The 7,119-nt window shown below is 45.1% G+C and overlaps 1 pseudogene; it reads right to left on the bottom strand.

Annotated features, from left to right (window-relative positions):
• Positions 1-3,721: 3,721 nt before the first annotated feature.
• Positions 3,722-5,368, bottom strand: LOC102288289 (peptidyl-prolyl cis-trans isomerase FKBP4 pseudogene; annotated as a pseudogene).
• Between the last annotated feature and the right edge of the window lie 1,751 nt (positions 5,369-7,119).

Raw genomic sequence — 7,119 nt, 5'->3', positions numbered from 1 at the left:
TGCTGGGTCTTAGCTGCGGCATGTGGGATCTATCTAGTTCCCTGACCAGGGATTGGACCTGAGCCCCCTGCACTGGGAGTGCAGAGTCTTAGCCACAGAACTACCAGGGAAGTCCTATTTTAAAAAATTTTTTTCCCATTTAGTATGGTAATTTTTTCTGCTGCAGAATTAAAAAATTTTTTTTATTGCAGCATACTTGATTTATAATTTGTGTTAGTTTCAGGTGGATAGCAAAGTCATTCAGTTATACATCTATATATTGTTTTTCAGATTCTTTGATAGGTCATTACAAAATATTGAGGATAGCTCTCTGTCCTTTTTGGTTGCCTATTCTATACAGTGCTGTGTACATGTTAATCCCAAACTCCTAACTTATCCCTTCCTTGTCTTTCCCCTTCGGTAGCCATAAGCTTCTTTTCTGTGTCTGCTGATTACAGGCAGCTTTTTGGTTCTCCTTTCACATACACTCTAGTGCCCAGGACTTAGGAAATAGTCATTCTGGATACTTCTTAACGTTTTCTCTTCCTGATCCTTAATTTTGGCATACAGCAGATGTTTCCATTATCCCAGAGTAGTGTCCTATGATAGGATGGGAATGGAACAAGTGCCTAATAGGATGAGCAAAAAAGAGTGAGGGTAACTTGCTTGCCACGTCTTGATCTTTCCCCACTTGCCTTCTTTTATGATTCTACTTCTTGAGTCTTCGTTTAGAGTTCAGTGGAAAACTCCCAAGTGAGAAGAAGAATTCTTTCCCATCCAGAACTTTTTCCCATCCAGAAATAGTAAACCACTTTCTATCTGTGTTATTAGTACAACTTCGGCATCCCCCATCACACAAGCTCCCTACCCACGCCTCCAAGGATTCTTCTTTGCACCTGGAAATTGTTACTTGCCTGAGCCTTGAAGTGTTCTTCTCCCTAACATGACCTTGTTTGTGAGTACTCTAGTATAAGATATGTCCATATATTAAAATATATAAAGTATATGAAAGTGAAGTCGCTCAGTCGTGTCCGACTCTTTGTGACCCCATGGACTGTAGCCTAACAGGCTCCTCCTTTCTTGGGATTTTCCAGGCAAGAATACTGGAGTGGGTTGCCATTTCCGTCTCCAGCAGATCTTCCCAACCCAGGGACTGAACCCGGGTCTCCTGCATTGTAGGCAGATGCTTTACGATATGAGCCACCAGAGAAGTCCATAAAGTATATAACGCAAGTATAATTAATTTGCCCACAATATATTGAGTGAGATCATGAAAATAACACATTTCCTGGCATTCTACTAAGATTCCATACTTGCATCATCAGGATGACCATGTTGTTGATGATGACAGTAGTTATGATCTAAAAGCCAGAATCTCCAGTCAGCCTTGTCATTGTCCCACTTTCATTTCCCTTACTGGTGACCCTGACCTCATCTTGTACTTCTGATGCTTGTTGTTTGGGTGAAAGCAAATGAGGTTTTCCCATTTTCTTGGAACCTCAGGGATCCGGCTGAGTTCCAGCCTTTCTAGGTCTTCCTCTGGATTGTATCCTCATCCAGGGAAATGGCTTGGACAAAATCATCCCAGGATTGATGATTTGGAGCAGCACAAATTGAGAGGTAGAAAAGCCTCTCTGATTTATCCCAGAAGAGTGGTTATATTCTCTCTTCATACATCGTAACACTACTTACCTCTTTTTTACTGATGGTTCATTAGCATCCACATGGAACCCCAAAATACACAAACATCACTATAGCCAAGGCCACCACATATCTTGCCTTGTTGTTCTTAAGAGCTCTTATCTCTGCTTATTTTTTACTATGTGTCATTTATGGGTTGTCTGTCCTCCCAGAATAATATAAGCTTTGTTTTATTTATCATCATATTGCTGGCACTAAAACTATATCTGGTACAAAATCTACTACTCAACCCAAATTTGTTGAATAAATTAGTGAAGAAACCCCACATTAGTTCATTAATTAATTAATGAGATTCATGCCACAGTCTGTGATTACCTCCTTGCTTATTTATCTGGTATCTTGTTTATTGCCTAGGTAAGTGAGAAATAAAGCTTTGTGGCGAGGGGGTGGGAGGGGGTTGTTAAGCCACTGATTTTTAGAGTTTTTCTTTTTAGGACTTACTGTAACTTTAACCAAGATTATCCCGACTAACACATATATAAAGCCAGAGCTTGAAATTTGTTCTTTGGCCATGGAATTGAACAAATTTAATTGATATAAACTAGGATTTAGGCCTATGGTTTTTACCTAATGGTTTTATTTTCTTTTTTGTTATTAGAATACTCATCCTGCACTCCTGGCCTAAAAGCAAAAGATATAAACCCTGAAAATGTTCTGAATATAAATTAGATTTCTTCAGATATTTGCTGAGCTTGAAATGAAATATTTCAGTTTAGTATGCTATCTAGATTGTTTCTATTGTAAATTTGAATTTCACCTAACCCATAGTTGTTTATAATTTCTAAATGGGAACAATTAATTCCCTTAGAGCTGGAGTAAGAAACAAATATTTGTGCTCTTGATGGGGGGGATCTTATTTTTAGGCTGACAGATGCAGTGATGGTAAATTTGAGGAAGAGAGAGTGCTGGAGTGAAGTATGTGTTTCAGATTTTCCCAAGCTTTCTAGGCTCATGGTTATAGTCAGCTCAGTTATTTATTCTTAGGCCAAAAATGTATAAGGTTTTAGATTACTAAGTAGTTAGATCCAAAGTAATTTACTGACTGTAATTTGTATGTGTTAGTCGCTCAGTCGTGTCCGACTCTTTGTGACCCCACAGACTGTAGCTCGCTGGGCTCCTCTGTCCATGGGATTCTCCAGGCAAGAGTACTGGAGTGGGTTGCCGCCTCCTTCTCCAGGGGATCTTCCCGACTCAGGGATCGAATCCAGGTCTCCTGCCTTGCAGGCAGATTCTTTACCTTGTATGGCACCCTACAAGTGTTCTTGTGTTTTCCTCAAAAGTTTAAAATGTCCTGCGGGATTCATCTGATTCACTGTGGTGACCCGGGGTTCCTCAGCACAGTTTGGGAATTCTAGATCTCTGACTTGAGATCTAGAATTTGATCTAGATCTCAAACTTGAGATCAAATTCTACATCTCTGAACTTGAGATCTAGGTGGAAGGATTTGAGGAGCACTATATTTGGAGAAGGAAATGGCAACCCACTCTAGTATTTTTGCCTGGAGAATCCCAGGGACAGAGGAGCCTAGTGGTCTGCTGTCTATGGGGTCACACAGAGTCGGACATGACTGAAGTGACTTAGCAGTAGCATATTTGGAGAAGATCTTTTGGGAAGTTCCTAGCTCTGCGTGAGCTTCTGTTTTGTTTCGAGAAGTCTATATTTTATTTATTTAAGTAATTTTTTTAAAGCTTTAATTCACTCAAAATTCTTCAGTTTGTGGTGGCTCAGATGGTAAAGAATCTGCCTGCAATGCAGGAGACCCCGGTTCGATCCCTGAGTTGGGAAGATCCCCTGAGAAGGGAACGGCTACCCACTCTATAATCTTGCTTGGAGAATTCCATGGACAAAGGAGCCTGGTGAGCTACAGTTCATGGGGTTGAAACGAGTCAGACACAACTGAGAGACTAACACACACACACGCACACACACACACACACACACACACACACAGGGTGGAGTAGGGTGGGGGCTGGGAGTCTGGGGGACAGGCAGTCGTGGGGACAGGGTTGGGGCGAGGCTGAGGCTGCCCCATTCCCACCCCTCACCGCCCCCCGTCATTCTTCTGCTCTCTCATCTCCACGTCAGCCGGCTATTTTCCTGCAGCCACTGCGGCCTGGGCCTTTTGCTCTCCTCCTCGGCCAGCCTCTCAGACACGCTGGCAAAGAGCTTCGTCTCCCCTCCAGCTGCCTGTGGATCTGCTGCAGACACATGGCCAGCTGAACCTTGGCCGACTTGTTGCTGGGTAGAGCTGCAGGCCCTTCTGCAAGTCAGCCCGTGTGTTCGCCGCCAGGTGGGCCTCTCCCTGGTGGACAAGGCCCTTCTCATTGTTGCTGTCTACTTCCTGGGCCTTGTTACTGTTTTCAGTGGCAGCTGAGAAGACTTGCAGCTTCAGATGACACACAGCCAAGCTGAGGTGGGAGGCCGGATGAAGGGCCTGCACCTTCCTGTGCGTCCTCATCAGAGAAGCTCCACTTTTATTCCAGCCAGGACACAATCTTCTTTTTTTTTAAAAAAAAAATTTAGTTATTTATTATGGCTGTGCTGCGTCTTCCCTGCTGTGTGCAGGCTTCCTCTAGTTGCAGGGAATGGGGGCCACTCTCTAGTTGCGGGGCACAGGCTTCTCACTGCAGTGGCCTCTCCTTGTGGCAGAGCACAGGCTCTGGGGTGCTCGGGCTTTGGCAGTTGGGGTGCGCGGGCTAAGCTGCCCCATGGTATATGGGATCTTCCGGCACCAGGGATTAAACCAGTGCCTGCGTTGCAAGGCAGGTTCTCAACCACAACCACCAGAGAAGCCCCAGGACACAGTCTTCTTGCACTGCAGCGCAGCTTGCTTGTACTTGCCTTCCTTGAAGAGCACAGTGCCTCGCTCCTTCACTACGGTCCTCTGCTCCAGGGTCTCAGAACTCATCGCCCCGGACTTGTTGGCCCTCTCAAAAATTCTTGTGCTATATTTCGTACATCAGCTCAGCATTTGGTGGGATCTGGAACTTCTCCTTCCCAGCATTGCTGAAAGCATACAGGTGTTAAGATACACAATGGAATGTTCTCTTTTATCCACACACTGAATGGCTTTCTCCAGCCCACAGGGCAAGATGCATGCTTTCTCCCTCACCAGCTTCAAAGCTGAGCTCTCGTGGGTCAAAGATCTGGTCCTCGAAGTATCCTTCCAGTGCAACTTCCAGGGTGGCGCTGTCGCTGGCTTGGCATAGCCCTCCCCATCGCCTCCGTATTCTCCTGATGATCCCTTGTCTTCTTCGTCTGTCAGGTCCTCTTCCTTGAACTCCAACAACTCCACCTCAAACACAAGTGTGGCTTTGGGAGGGATCCTGGGAGGGCTGCCCGCTGAGCCCTAGGCATGCTCTGGCTTGCAGGTGATGTGGCACACTTCGCCTGCCTTCATGGTTGCTACAGCAACATCCCAAGCCTTGATGACCTTCCCTCTCCCCAGGTCAAAGGAGACCCTGTCCTTGCGGTCCAGGCTGGAGTGGAACTTGGTGCCATCAAGCAGCCAGCCCCTGTAGTGGACAGAGACTCGGTCCCCGATCATTGGCATTTCCATGCCAGGGCCTTCTTGCTTGATGAACTCAAGCATACCCTCATCCTGCTTAGGGCTGAGGTCCACTCCCTCAAGGGGCTGCAGTGCCAACTGCTCCCTGCTCTTGGCCGCCTTCATCTCCTTGGTGGCCATCACACTGTTTCTCAGGCAGCGGTCACCAGTGGCTGGCTGGGGCTTGTGCCTTATTTATTTATTTTTAAAAATATTTATTTATTTTTTTGGCTGCTCCAGGTTTTAGTTGCAGATGTGCCATCTTCCACTGCAGCATGCAGGATCTTTAGTTGGTCGTGTGAACTGAAAGAGTTTGAAACCAAGGATCAAACCAGGGTCCTCTGCTTTGGGAGTACAGCATCTTAAGCACTGGACCACCAGGTAAGTCCTTACATTTCATCTTATTTATTTTAAAAAGTTTTCATTTTACATTGGAGGATAGTTGATTAACAGTGAAAAAGTGTTATTTTTAGGTGTACAGCAAAGTGATTCAGTTACACAGATACATGTATTTATTCTTTTTCAAGTTCTCTTCCCTTTCAGTTTATTACAAAATATTGAGCAGAGTTCCCTGTACTATATGAGCTTATTATTATTATTTTTTTTTTTGTAGAGAAATCTGAGTATCTATGGACAACGTATCCAAGGGGAGTAACTTGAGCTTCCAGTGAAATTTGGAGCATTGTTGCCATCGCTCTGAATATTCACATTTCACTGAAAGAAGTCACCAGCATAGATGACACCAGGTGAGGTCAGCAGACAAAAGACTAAAGTGGGTGAGCTCGTTGCTGGTGCTTTCAGCCTTTGTTCTCTTGGCTTCCAGAGTCCATGCTCTTGTGGATTTCCTGTGACCTGCTCTGGATAATCCTTCCCACCTTCTTTGATCAACTAATCCTTGCTATGGAGCTTTTAATTGTTGACATTCTTCGCGTCTTGGTCTTAGATTTCAATTATAGTCTATGAGCAGATGGCTCTCGAAACCTTTAATTTTTTTTTCCTTCCTGTTGGTGTTTTCCTTTTAAAATCACCCCAGTCCTTTAGTAAAAGAAAATCAACCTTGACAGCCATATGCAGAGACCTTGGGGAGATAGAAAGGCAGGGAAGTCTAGGGATCCCTCCATCTAGCCCCACAGAGAGACATGGAATCCTATGAAGGGAACTCAGATGTGGAGGTTCAGGGGTCCCCAGCTGTTCAGTAAGGACCCGATGGAGGAGACATATGACACCCACACACAGAGTCTGGGGACCTGAGTCCAGAGACATTCAAGAGGCAAAGCTTCCACTTTTCCATGGTATGCTAGATCAAGGGTTCTTCACTCTGGATAAACAACAGAATCACCTGGGAGAATTGCTAAAATGCCAGAGTCCCACCCTGACCAATAAAGTCAGATTTAGGAAGATAGGCCTGGGTATCAGGGATTTTAAAAAGCTCCTGAAGGGATTTCAATGAGTTGTCAGGGTTGAGAACCACTTTGTAAAGGAGGCTGACTTGAGAAACAGGTGGAGATGTGATGGAGGAGAGTGAATGTACACTTCTCCTGGCCCACCAGCAGGTTCAGAGGAGAGGGGCCTGGGTCTGTGGGCAAACCACCATGTGAAGCATAGCAATTAATCTACCATGAAGGACTATACAGCCAAACTATGGAGAAGGGCCACATCTTGATGACATCCCTGAAGTTAACACTGCGTTTGAGAATTTCAGTTTTATTTCTCATGCTTCCCTGGTGACTCAGTTGGTAAAGAACCTGCCTGCCAATGAAGGAGATGCAGGTTAGATCCCTGGGTCGGGAAGATCCCCTGGAGAAGGAAATGGTCACCCATTCAGTACTCTTGTCTGGGGAATCCCATGGACAGGGGAGCCTGATGTATTTCAGTCCATAGGGTGGCAAGTG

Source organism: Bos mutus, chromosome 14 (assembly GCF_027580195.1).
Source record: "Bos mutus isolate GX-2022 chromosome 14, NWIPB_WYAK_1.1, whole genome shotgun sequence".
Classification (NCBI taxonomy): Eukaryota; Metazoa; Chordata; class Mammalia; order Artiodactyla; family Bovidae; genus Bos; species Bos mutus.
This window is presented reverse-complemented; position numbering and strand designations above follow the sequence as displayed.